The 14,406-nt window shown below is 36.1% G+C and overlaps 1 long non-coding RNA gene across 3 annotated transcripts; it reads right to left on the bottom strand.

The window, feature by feature from the left end:
* Nucleotides 1–10,338: 10,338 nt before the first annotated feature.
* On the bottom strand, nt 10,339–14,290 carry LOC309698293. Of its 3 annotated transcripts, none has more exons than XR_014274050.1 (4): nt 14,219–14,290; nt 12,461–12,577; nt 12,241–12,344; nt 10,339–12,138 (listed from the first exon to the last, which is right to left on the bottom strand). It is a non-coding gene; the product is annotated as an uncharacterized lncRNA (long non-coding RNA). The 3 variants fall into 3 exon arrangements; XR_014274051.1 differs by lacking the exon at nt 14,219–14,290 and adding an exon at nt 12,744–12,951; XR_014274052.1 differs by lacking the exon at nt 14,219–14,290 and having other exon boundaries at nt 12,461–12,951.
* Between the last annotated feature and the right edge of the window lie 116 nt (nt 14,291–14,406).

Genomic DNA, 14,406 nt, shown 5'->3' on the forward strand with positions numbered 1-14,406 from the left:
GGTTGCTATAGTGACCGCACCCAATGGCTCCATACACACGTACACAGACATGCGCCTCACTTTTGCTGCTTAAAATGAACAGAAAAGTCAGGCCCAAACAAATTCTTCCCAAATGAAAAGTACATGTCGTATTGACAAAATTCTTTCACCGTGAGCGACAGCCATGTCTAGTCTACCTAATTCTCAGTTTTCATGCCTGTGGAGTTTATTATATGGACGTGGTGACAGTGTAAAGACACCATGCTCTTCTGATTTTCAAACGAACCTTCTGAGCCATTTTAACATTAGAGTCTATGGAAGAGTTGGAGGGAGGAGGCTGTGCATTGGTGACATTTATGAAAGAACCATAACACCTAGTACAATAGTAAACACATTGGATGAAAGAGGACAGCCATGGCTACGTTTTGAGGGTAAAATCATACCTGTAGAGCAAACGCTGTGGACACAGCAGCAGTTTTAAAAAAGATTTTAAGATTAATTTTTTTGCTCCTCTCACTCTAGCAGTTGAGCTGTCTCACTCTAGCCCCAACATTCCGTCCCATACACACCCATTATAAACTCTGAAACGGGTGAAAAAACATCATGAAACTTAAACTGGAACTGAAGAAAAAGTATAATAGATATTGAAAAGATATATACAAGTTGAATAGTTGAATGTCTTGTCTTCGTTTTAAAGTTTGAATGGTGGCTCTATGTCAATGTATGTGGAAGTAGTAAGAGTTTAAAAATGAGTAAGTTGAATGAGGATTTGAAGGGTCTCCCCATTGAAATACATTATAAATTTTTGTTGAATAAAGTTGAATAAAATTTAAAATATAAATGTTAAAAATATGAAAAATAGAAGCAGTGTTGTCCAAAAGAATAGGAATCTAACGGTGTTTGAATGGTTTTTCTAAGTTGAACGGTTTTGAAGTTATAGGATTACAAAAAACGTACGGAATACAGAATAAAATATAATAATAATAATAACTAGAAAGTGCATTTTCTGAAGAAACTGCAGTGTGAATGCTTGAATCTGAATGTATGCACTGAAATGAATTAATTGCTGGATTCTAAGTTAAAAATGTTGAATGAGCTGGGAAAAAAAGAATTTTAACCTGAAAACAAAAGTGCTGAAGTGCTAAAAGCTGAAGAAGAAGTTGGAAAATAGCTGAAAATGTTTTAAATGTAAATTAGAAAACCCTAAGAAATGAGAAAAGAACATTTAGAGTCAGAAAACATCTGAATGAATATTAAAAGGTCATATTCTTTGAATCACTGAATGACTCAAATGTGATCCCTCCACTTTGATCCACACAGTTTAAAAAGTTTAAATGCCTGAGCTTTGAAAGACACGGTGTTGGAAAGAGAACAATAATGGCGACAATTTGAGGGTAAAATGATGGCTGTAACACTGTGGACACAGCAGCAGTTGAAAGAGAAGTGTTTAAGATGAATCTTGGCACAGTGGCAGGCAGAGCTCGTTAAGCAGGCAGGTGTGAGCCTGGTTGCTATAGTGACTGCACCCAATGGCTCCATACACACGTACACAGACATGCACCTCACTTTTGCTGCTTAAAATGAACAGAAAAGTCAGGCCCAAACAAATTCTTCCCAAATGAAAAGTACATGTCGTATTGACAAAATTCTTTCACCGTGAGCGACAGCCATGTCTAGTCTACCTAATTCTCAGTTTTCATGCCTGTGGAGTTTATTATATGGACGTGGTGACAGTGTAAAGACACCATGCTCTTCTGATTTTCAAACGAACCTTCTGAGCCATTTTAACATTAGAGTCTATGGAAGAGTTGGAGGGAGGAGGCTGTGCATTGGTGACATTTATGAAAGAACCATAACACCTAGTACAATAGTAAACACATTGGATGAAAGAGGACAGCCATGGCTACGTTTTGAGGGTAAAATCATACCTGTAGAGCAAACGCTGTGGACACAGCAGCAGTTTTAAAAAAGATTTTAAGATTAATTTTTTTGCTCCTCTCACTCTAGCAGTTGAGCTGTCTCACTCTAGCCCCAACATTCCGTCCCATACACACCCATTATAAACTCTGAAACGGGTGAAAAAACATCATGAAACTTAAACTGGAACTGAAGAAAAAGTATAATAGATATTGAAAAGATAAATACAAGTTGAATAGTTGAATGTCTTGTCTTCGTTTTAAAGTTTGAATGGTGGCTCTATGTCAATGTATGTGGAAGTAGTAAGAGTTTAAAAATGAGTAAGTTGAATGAGGATTTGAAGGGTCTCCCCATTGAAATACATTATAAATTTTTGTTGAATAAAGTTGAATAAAATTAAAAATATAAATGTTAAAAATATGAAAAATAGAAGCAGTGTTGTCCAAAAGAATAGGAATCTAACGGTGTTTGAATGGTTTTTCTAAGTTGAACGGTTTTGAAGTTATAGGATTACAAAAAACGTACGGAATACAGAATAAAATATAATAATAATAATAATAATAATAATAAAGATTAGAATAACAATACTGTGAATGCTTTTCAAGCATTCACACTAATAATAAAGATTAGAATAACAATACTGTGAATGCTTTTCAAGCATTCACACTAATAATAATAAAGATTAGAATAACAATACTGTGAATGCTTTTCAAGCATTCACACTAATAATAATAATAATAATAAAGATTAGAATAACAATACTGTGAATGCTTTTCAAGCATTCACACTAACTAGAAAGTGCATTTTCTGAAGAAACTGCAGTGTGAATGCTTGAATCTGAATGTATGCATTGAAATGAATTAATTGCTGAATTTTAAGTTAAAAATGTTGAACGAGATGAAAAATACAGAAATTTGCACATGAAAACAAAAAAGCTGAACTGCTAAAAGCTGACAATCACACAGAGAAGAAGTTGGAAAAAAGCTGAAAATGTTTTAAATGTAAATTAGAAAACCCTAAGAAATGAGAAAAGAACATTTAGAGTCAGAAAACATCTGAATGAATATTAAAAGTTCATATTCTTTGAATCACTGAATGACTAAAATGTGATCCCTCCGCTTTGATCCACACAGTTTAAAAAATTTAAAAGTGTGAGCTTTGAAAGACACTGTGTTGGAAAGAGAACAACGATGGCGACGTTTTGAGGGTAAAATGATGGCTGTAACACTGTGGACACAGCAGCAGTTGAAAGAGAAGTGTTTAAGATTAATCTTGGCAGAGTGGCAGAGAGAGCTCGTTAAGCAGGCAGGTGTGAGCCTGGTTGCTATAGTGACTGCACCCAATGGCTCCATACACACGTACACAGACATGCGCCTCACTTTTGCTGCTTAAAATGAACAGAAAAGTCAGGCCGAAACAAATCGCTCCCAAATGAAAAGTATAGGTCGTATTGACAAAATTCTTTCACCGTGAGCGGCAGCAATGTCCAGTCTACCTAATTCTCAGTTTTCATGCCTGTGGAGTTTATTATATGGACGTGGTGATAGTGTAAAGACACCATGCTCTTCTGATTTTCAAACGAACCTTCTGAGCCATTTTAACATTAGAGTCTATGGAAGAGTTGGAGGGAGGAGGCTGTGCATTGGTGACATTTACGAAAGAACCATAACACCTAGTACAATAGTAAACACATTGGATGAAAGAGGACAGCGATGGCTACGTTTTGAGGGTAAAATCATACCTGTAGAGCAAACGCTGCGGACACAGCAGCAGTTTTAAAAAAAAATTTAAGATTAATTTTTTTGCTCCTCTCACTCTAGCAGTTGAGCTGCCTCACTCTAGCCCCAACATTCCGTCCCATACACACCCATTATAAACTCTGAAACGGGTGAAAAAACATCATGAAACTTAAACTGGAACTGAAGAAAAAGTATAATAGATATTGAAAAGATAAATACAAGTTGAATAGTTGAATGTCTTGTCTTCGTTTTAAAGTTTGAATGGTGGCTCTATGTCAATGTATGTGGAAGTAGTAAGAGTTTAAAAATGAGTAAGTTGAATGAGAATTTGAAGGGTCTCCCCATTGAAATACATGGGAAATTTTTGTTGAATAAAGTTGAATAAAATTAAAAATATAAATGTTAAAAATGAGAAAAGTAGAAGCAGTCATGTCCAAAAGAAGAGGAATCTAACGGTGTTTGAATGGTTTTTCTAAGTTGAACGGTTTTGAAGGAGTTAGATGCCAAAAAACGTACGGAATATATAATAATAAAGATTTGAAGAACAATACTGTGAATGCTTTTCAAGCATTCACACTAACTAGAAAGTGCATTTTCTGAAGAAACTGCAGTGTGAATGCTTGAATCTGAATGTATGCACTGAAATGAATTAATTGCTGAATTTTGAGTTAAAAATATTGAATGAGATTTAAAAAAAACAACAACAAAAAAACGAATTTAACCTGAAAACAAAGGTGCTGAACTGCTAAAAGCTGAAGGTTACACAGAAGAAGAAGTTGGAAAAAAGCTGAAAATGTTTTAATTGTAAATTAGAAAAACCTAAGAAATGAGAAAAGAACATTTAGAGTCAGAAAACATCTGAACGAATATTAAAAGGTCATATTCTTTGAATCACTGAATGACTAAAATGTGATCCCGCCACTTGGATCCACACAGTTTAAAAAGTTTACATCTCTGAGCTTTGAAAGACAAGATGTTGGAAAGAGAACAACGATGGCGACGTTTTGAGGGTAAAATGATGGCTTTAACACTGTGGACACAGCAGCAGTTGAAAGAGAAGTGTTTCAGATGAATCTTGGCAGAGTGAGAGAGAGAGCTCGTTAAGCAGGCAGGTGTGAGCCTGGTTGCTATAGTGACCGCACCCAATGGCTCCATACACACGCACACAGACATGCACCTCACTTTTGCTGCTTAAAATGAACAGAAAAGTCAGGCCGAAACAAATCGTTCCCATATGAAAAGTAAAAGTCGTATTGACAAAATTCTTTCACCGTGAGCGACAGCAATGTCTAGTCTACCTAATTCTCAGTTTTCATGCCTGTGGAGCTTATTATATGGACGTGGTGACAGTGGAAAGACACCATGCTCTTCTGATTTTCAAACGAACCTTCTGAGCCATTTTAACATTAGAGTCTATGGAAGAGTTGGAGGGAGGAGGCTGTGCATTGGTGACATTTATGAAAGAACCATAACACCTAGTACAATAGTAAACACATTGGATGAAAGAGGACAGCCATGGCTACGTTTTGAGGGTAAAATCATACCTGTAGAGCAAACGCTGCGGACACAGCAGCAGTTTTAAAAAAGATTTTAAGATTAATTTTTTTGCTCCTCTCACTCTAGCAGTTGAGCTGTCTCACTCTAGCCCCAACATTCCGTCCCATACACACCCATTATAAACTCTGAAACGGGTGAAAAAACATCATGAAACTTAAACTGGAACTGAAGAAAAAGTATAATAGATATTGAAAAGATAAATACAAGTTGAATAGTTGAATGTCTTGTCTTCGTTTTAAAGTTTGAATGGTGGCTCTATGTCAATGTATGTGGAAGTAGTAAGAGTTTAAAAATGAGTAAGTTGAATGAGGATTTGAAGGGTCTCCCCATTGAAATACATTATAAATTTTTGTTGAATAAAGTTGAATAAAATTAAAAATATAAATGTTAAAAATATGAAAAATAGAAGCAGTGTTGTCCAAAAGAATAGGAATCTAACGGTGTTTGAATGGTTTTTCTAAGTTGAACGGTTTTGAAGGGGTAGGATTACAAAAAACGTACGGAATAGATAAAATATAATAACTAGAAAGTGCATTTTCTGAAGAAACTGCAGTGTGAATGCTTGAATCTGAATGTATGGACTGAAATGAATTAATTGCTGAATTTTGAGTTAAAAATCTTGAATGAGATAAAAAAAAAAAAACCCGAATTTAACCTGAAAACAAAAGTGCTGAACTGCTAAAAGCTGAAGGTTACACAGAAAAAGAAGTTGGAAAAAAGCTGAAAATGTTTTAATTGTAAATTAGAAAAACCTAAGAAATGAGAAAAGAACATTTAGAGTCAGAAAACATCTGAAAGAATATTAAAAGGTCATATTCTTTGAATCACTGAATGACTAAAATGTGATCCCTCCACTTGGACCCACACAGTTTAAAAAGTTTACATCTCTGAGCTTTGAAAGACAAGATGTTGGAAAAAGAACAACGATGGCGACGTTTTGAGGGTAAAATGATGGCTTTAACACTGTGGACACAGCAGCAGTTGAAAGAGAAGTGTTTAAGATGAATCTTGGCAGAGTGGCAGGCAGAGCTCGTTAAGCAGGCAGGTGTGAGCCTGGTTGCTATAGTGACCGCACCCAATGGCTCCATACACACGACACAGACATGCACCTCACTTTTGCTGCTTAAAATGAACAGAAAAGTCAGGCCGAAACAAATCGTTCCCAAATGAAAAGTACATGTCGTACTGACAAAATTCTTTCACCGTGAGCGACAGCCATGTCTAGTCTACCTAATTCTCAGTTTTCATGCCTGTGGAGCTTATTATATGGACGTGGTGACAGTGTAAAGACACCATGCTCTTCTGATTTTCAAACGAACCTTCTGAGCCATTTTAACATTAGAGTCTATGGAAGAGTTGGAGGGAGGAGGCTGTGCATTGGTGACATTTATGAAAGAACCATAACACCTAGGACAATAGTAAACACATTGGATGAAAGAGGACAGCCATGGCTACGTTTTGAGGGTAAAATCATACCTGTAGAGAAAACGCTGCGGACACAGCAGCAGTTTTAAAAAAGATTTTAAGATTAATTTTTTTGCTCCTCTCACTCTAGCAGTTGAGCTGCCTCACTCTAGCCCCAACATTCCGTCCCATACACACCCATTATAAACTCTGAAACGGGTGAAAAAACATCATGAAACTTAAACTGGAACTGAAGAAAAAGTATAATAGATATTGAAAAGATAAATACAAGTTGAATAGTTGAATGTCTTGTCTTCGTTTTAAAGTTTGAATGGTGGCTCTATGTCAATGTATGTGGAAGTAGTAAGAGTTTAAAAATGAATAAGTTGAATGAGAATTTGAAGGGTCTCCCCATTGAAATACATGGGAAATTTTGGGAAATTTTTGTTGAATAAAGTTGAATAAAATTAAAAATATAAATGTTAAAAATATGAAAAATAGAAGCAGTGTTGTCCAAAAGAATAGGAATCTAACGGTGTTTGAATGGTTTTTCTAAGTTGAACGGTTTTGAAGGAGTAGGATTACAAAAAACGTACGGAATAGATAAAATATAATAATAATAATAACTAGAAAGTGCATTTTCTGAAGAAACTGCAGTGTGAATGCTTGAATCTGAATGTATGCACTGAAATGAATTAATTGCTGAATTCTAAGTTAAAAATGTTGAATGAGATTGAAAAAAAACAAAAAAAAACAAAACGAATTTAACCTGAAAACAACAGTGCTGAACTGCTAAAAGCTGAAGGTTACACAGAAGAAGAAGTTGGAAAAAAGCTGAAAATGTTTTAATTGTAAATTAGAAAAACCTAAGAAATGAGAAAAGAACATTTAGAGTCAGAAAACATCTGAATGAATATTAAAAGGTCATATTCTTTGAATCACTGAATGACTAAAATGTGATCCCTCCACTTGGACCCACACAGTTTAAAAAGTTTACATCTCTGAGCTTTGAAAGACAAGATGTTGGAAAAAGAACAACGATGGCGACGTTTTGAGGGTAAAATGATGGCTTTAACACTGTGGACACAGCAGCAGTTGAAAGAGAAGTGTTTAAGATGAATCTTGGCAGAGTGGCAGAGAGAGCTCGTTAAGCAGGCAGGTGTGAGCCTGGTTGCTATAGTGACCGCACCCAATGGCTCCATACACACGTACACAGACATGCGCCTCACTTTTGCTCCTTAAAATGAACAGAAAAGTCAGGCCGAAACAAATCGTTCCCAAATGAAAAGTAAAAGTTGTATTGACGAAATTCTTTCACCGTGAGCGACAGCAGCTTCTAGTCTACTGAATTCTCAGTTTTCATGCCTGTGGAGTTTATTATATGGACGTGGTGACAGTGGAAAGACACCATGCTCTTCTGATTTTCAAACGAACCTTCTGAGCCATTTTAACATTAGAGTCTATGGAAGAGTTGGAGGGAGGAGGCTGTGCATTGGTGACATTTACGAAAGAACCATAACACCTAGGACAATAGTAAACACATTGGATGAAAGAGGACAGCCATGGCTACGTTTTGAGGGTAAAATCATACCTGTAGAGCAAACGCTGTGGACACAGCAGCAGTTTTAAAAAAGATTTTAAGATTAATTTTTTTGCTCCTCTCACTCTAGCAGTTGAGCTGTCTCACTCTAGCCCCAACATTCCGTCCCATACACACCCATTATAAACTCTGAAACGGGTGAAAAAACATCATGAAAGTTAAACTGGAACTGAAGAAAAAGTATAATAGATATTGAAAAGATAAATACAAGTTGAATAGTTGAATGTCTTGTCTTCGTTTTAAAGTTTGAATGGTGGCTCTATGTCAATGTATGTGGAAGTAGTAAGAGTTTAAAAATGAGTAAGTTGAATGAGGATTTGAAGGGTCTCCCCATTGAAATACATTATAAATTTTTGTTGAATAAAGTTGAATAAAATTAAAAATATAAATGTTAAAAATATGAAAAATAGAAGCAGTGTTGTCCAAAAGAATAGGAATCTAACGGTGTTTGAATGGTTTTTCTAAGTTGAACGGTTTTGAAGGAGTAGGCTTTGAAAAAACGTACGGAAAAATAAAATATAACTAGAAAGTGCATTTTCTGAAGAAACTGCAGTGTGAATGCTTGAATCTGAATGTATGCACTGAAATGAATTAATTGCTGAATTTTGAGTTAAAAATATTAAATGAAATTTTAAAAAAACAAACAAAAAAACCCAAATTTAACCTGAAAACAAAGGTGCTGAACTGCTAAAAGCTGAAGGTTACACAGAAGCAGAAGTTGGAAAAAAGCTGAAAATGTTTTAAATGTAAATTAGAAAACCCTAAGAAATGAGAAAAGAACATTTAGAGTCAGAAAACATCTGAATGAATATTAAAAGGTCATATTCTTTGAATCACTGAATGACTAAAATGTGATCCCTCCACTTGGATCCACACAGTTTAAAAAGTTTAAATGTCTGAGCTTTGAAAGATACGGTGTTGGAAAGAAAACAATAATGGCGACAATTTGAGGGTAAAATGATGGCTGTGACACTGTGGACACAGCAGCAGTTGAAAGAGAAGTGCTTAAGATGAATCTTGGCACAGAGTGAGAGAGAGCTCGTTAAGCAGGCAGGTGTGAGCCTGGTTGCTATAGTGACCGCACCCAATGGCTCCATACACACGTACACAGACATGCACCTCACTTTTGCTGCTTAAAATGAACAGAAAAGTCAGGCCGAAACAAATCGTTCCCATATGAAAAGTACAAGTCGTATTGACGAAATTCTTTCACCGTGAGCGACAGCAGCTTCTAGTCTACTGAATTCTCAGTTTTCATGCCTGTGGAGTTTATTATATGGACGTGGTGACAGTGGAAAGACACCATGCTCTTCTGATTTTCAAACGAACCTTCTGAGCCATTTTAACATTAGAGTCTATGGAAGAGTTGGAGGGAGGAGGCTGTGCATTGGTGACATTTATGAAAGAACCATAACACCTAGGACAATAGTAAACACATTGGATGAAAGAGGACAGCGATGGCTACGTTTTGAGGGTAAAATGGTGGCTGTAGAGCAAACGCTGTGGACACAGCAGCAGTTTTAAAAAATATTTTAAGATTAATTTTTTTGCTCCTCTCACTCTAGCAGTTGAGCTCTCTCACTCTAGCCCCAACATTCCGTCCCATACACACCCATTATAAACTCTGAAACGGGTGAAAAAACATCATGAAACTTAAACTGGAACTGAAGAAAAAGTATAATAGATATTGAAAAGATAAATACAAGTTGAATAGTTGAATGTCTTGTCTTCGTTTTAAAGTTTGAATGGTGGCTCTATGTCAATGTATGTGGAAGTAGTAAGAGTTTAAAAATGAGTAAGTTGAATGAAGATTTGAAGGGTCTCCCCATTGAAATACATTATAAATTTTTGTTGAATAAAGTTGAATAAAATTAAAAATATAAATGTTAAAAATATGAAAAATAGAAGCAGTGTTGTCCAAAAGAATAGGAATCTAACGGTGTTTGAATGGTTTTTCTAAGTTGAACGGTTTTGAAGGAGTAGGCTTTCAAAAAACGTACGGAAAAATAATAAAATATAATAATAAAGATTAGAAGAACAATACTGTGAATGCTTTTCAAGCATTCACACTAACTAGAAAGTGCATTTTCTGAAGAAACTGCAGTGTGAATGCTTGAATCTGAATGTATGCACTGAAATGAATTAATTGCTGAATGTTAAGTTAAAAATTCTGAATGAGCTGGAAAATACAGAAATTTTCACCTGAAAACAAAAGTGCAGAACTTTTGAAAGCTGATGTTCACACAGAAGAAGTTGGAAAAAAGCTAAACATGTTTAAAATGTAAATAATAAAAAGATGAGTAATGACAAAAGAAAATTTAGAGTCAGAAAACCTCTGAATGAATATTAAAAGTTCAAATTCTTCTAATTGAAATGAACTTAAAAGATGAACAAAAATTCTGGAGAAAATACAAACTTTAATATACAGCATAATGTTTTTCAGACATATACACATGTGTATATCATGTTTAATAGTATTACATACATCAATTTGTTTTGTATGTCATAGAAAATAACATAAAAATCTTAAGTCATATTTTACAGCTTCTTTCTGAAAAGGACTAGTAGAATAAATAAAAATAACTAAATTAAATAACTAAATAAAAAATAATAAGCAAGATATGAAATACATGAAAATTCAACTTTTAAAACCACAATCCTGAACCTTTAAATTGTGTTGGTTTCTTAGAACATGGCTGAACAGCTGTTTCTATCGGTCTACTTAATCTGTCTACACATCTTTTTATTACTCATTCTTCTTTATGTTTTAATGTAAACAGAGTCCACACAGTGGTAAAAGAGAACTGTATAGAGATTTTTGAGTAAAGTCAAATGAAAGCGTAAGGTGGTGACACAGTTTAACACGTGCAAATAATCAAATAAACACATTAGTCCTTTTTGTGAACATGGATAAATAAGTATCAATACAGCATTGTTCAGCCATGCCACTAAATGCTTTTTTACACATTGTTTTAACCTGGGCTCAGACACAAAGTCCCAAAGTTAGTTAGTCCCTGACTTTGAGTTGTGGTTATGACTAATTATTATACACAAGGCTTTATCTATCTGAACTCTAAGGACACAAATATGAAAAAAAAAACCTATACTTACCAGCTGATACCCCACACTACACACTAGGTGTGCCATGTGACCTGAAACTTTGGTACAAAATCATCATAATCATTCTGTTAACACTGTTTTTTAACGCTGTTTGTGTTGCTGTTCAGCAGTTTAAAATGTTTTAGATTGGATTACATGGAATGAATTTGAATTTTCTTGGGGGGTTTTGTGTGTGTTTTGTTCTTAGCAGATTTTTTCTTCCATACTGTTGAATTCCAGTTACCACATTTCTGGTCATATGACATCCCGAGTGCCCACTTAAAAAAAATCCCCACAGTTAATTCAACATTAGAACAAAATAAAAATATCCATCCATCCCTCCATTCGCTTCCGCTTATCCTTTCCAGGGTCGCGGGGGGCGCTGGAGCCTATCCCAGCTGTCATAGGGCGAAAGGCGGGGTACACCCTGGACAGGTCGCCAGTCTGTCACAGGGCCAACACACAGGGACCGACAACCATTCACACTCACATTCACTCGCACATTCACACCTAGTGACAATTTGGATTAATCAATTAACCTATCCCCACAAATAAAAAAATAAAAATATGTTAAAGAAAAAAAGGTTTGCTCTGTGATGAAATACTAAATAAGCATACATTGTACAGAGCACTAACAATGACAACAATCCTTTAGCCTGTTGATCAGAGAGAGGCAGTCATTATGTCCATTTAAAACCTGTAATCACAGAGCACATCGTTTCTGTGAAACTATAAAGTCCCATATGATCCTCATCATGTCCAGTGACTTCAGAGTGGATCCTCCCTGTCATCCGGCCAGTGTTTGATGTGTGGCAAGCAGCACAGAAGCAGGATAGCTGAGGACTTTAAAAGAAGAGCAGAAAACAGGAATATGTAGTTGTAAATGTAAATATCAGTGATACTTGTCTTGTCAAAGGGAATAAAATAATGAAAATGTTAACTTACACACTCATTTAGGGAGGATCTTGACACTGCACAGAGGAGGCACAGTCAGTCTGACAATGATGGTGATCTCCAGGGATGTTTTCCTGCAGCAACATTCCTGCCAACTGGCCATATGATCCAGAGTAGTGGGTTTGTAATGAACAGAAAGGTGTATATGTTAGGTAGTGTGCACTCAGAGCTGGTCCTAAGAAACAAACACATCCTGTAATAAACTGAATACCTGTAGTAGTGCTGCTGCAAATATGAAGCCCTTCTATCATGAGTGGTTTCAAAGAAGGTGTTTTGGAGGCTCAGTCACAGAAACTGTGCCGTCTGTTCAGTCCTGAGTGTCTCAGCTCTGAAGGGGATGGATCACAGAGGGAAACACCTGAGTACAGACATTACAATACACTCTAACACTCCTAAGGTCAAGTGAAAACACAATTTAAACACTTCACAAAGAATGAATACATGTTTTCATGGAAATTATGTCATTAACCCTTTTTGTTGTGAGTAAATCTCACCGGCTGCTTGTGGGACAAGCTAGAAGGAGGACTTATCACAGAATCTCTCCTGTGCTCCAGATGTGAAGTCTCACGCTCTGATCGTATGGCGATGAAGATGGTGATCATGAAGTTTCTCTGATCTGTGGCATTACAGTTTCTGGCTGCTATGTGCTTCACATTGTTGGATTTTACATGTGAAGCTTGGAGAAGACACAGGAGGACTGTGTCTTGCTTTAAAAAAAAAAAAAGAAAAAAAAAGGAAACCTAACAGGAAAGGAAACCCCCCCCCTCAACTCCCACCGTACCCTCCCCCCCCCTCCCACTCAACTCCCCAACCTCACACCATCCAATGTCTATACAAATGTAGGGTATCAGCTGGTAACAGAAAGCAAGTGTAACATATGCACTACATATGTAACACTGCTGAAACATTTCTGGCCAGAAATGTGCAGTTATCAACCCAGACCCACCCTGATGATTGCACTGGCCAGAAACATGATAAAAGCTCATAAAAATTTATGTTTCATAGTAAAATTGGTCCAAAAATATAATCGTATACTTTTGAAAAAGTTTAAAGTTTATAACAAACCAAAATAATAATATTTTTGTAAATATTATTTCAAAATAGAGGCACACATAAAGTGGCTTAACTGTCATTATTGCTGTAATTAGGTTTGTTTGTTTTTTTAAAAAGCAACCTTTAGTCATTATTGTTCTCTCAGAAACAATGAAGAAGCTGTTGAACATTTATGTGTTGTGTAGGCAATCCTCTGGTCCACCCTCCCTCCCTCCCAGCCACAGTGAGACTGGGGCAGCCTGGCAGGATGTTGAAGCCTGGCTGCAGAGAGGATATGCCTACACTATTCATTTTAAACTGCTATATTTGATTTTTCTGACATTTATAGGTTACTGTTAGTGAATTTTAGATTTTCTGTAATAAATAAAATTTTCATCTTTTACTGATATCATTACTTAATTCATGTAATTGTATTTTATGTAAACAATTCAAACATTATACTGCAATGCAGGGCGTCAACTTTTAAATATCGCTCTACTTTATGTCTGTGAAGGTTCTCAGTCATCCAGGTCATCGTAGTCAAAGGAGCTTGCAAAGAAAAGCGTCTGGACTTCTTTCTGGAGTTCAAGCATCGCTCTACTTTCTTAAGTCATTCAAAAATATAGATATTACTTACTGTATTCAAAGATCTAGATCATGAATCATCACAGGACAATACACAGTATACTGGGTCATGGTAACTATGGTAGGTCTTCATGACTCCAGAATGGAGACATCGATCTGACTGAGAAATGAAAATTAGGTCAAGCAGTGTGTTCTTCTCTGTGGTAGGGGCAGTGATGACCTGTGCGTATCCCCTAGACTCAAACAGCTCCAGGATTGGTTTGTTTGCACTGGATAAAACATTCTCATTAAAATCACCACAAACTATGATGGGATGACAGTCCATGATCTCCAATGAGTCTAATAGGCTTACCAGGTTTTTCAGGAATGGCCTCAGAGTGTAGTCTGGAGGTCTGTATACAACTGCAATCAGAGCACTGACTGGTGCTTCAACCTTTAAAGCCAGAAATTCAAGGTCAGTTACATTATGGATGTACTGTTTTTCATGCACTTGAATGTCACTTTTCACATAAACAGCAACTCCACCACCACTTCTGTTTG

The sequence above is a fragment of the Aulonocara stuartgranti genome, assembly GCF_965226115.1.
Source record: "Aulonocara stuartgranti genome assembly, chromosome: 22".
Taxonomy (NCBI): Eukaryota; Metazoa; Chordata; class Actinopteri; order Cichliformes; family Cichlidae; genus Aulonocara; species Aulonocara stuartgranti.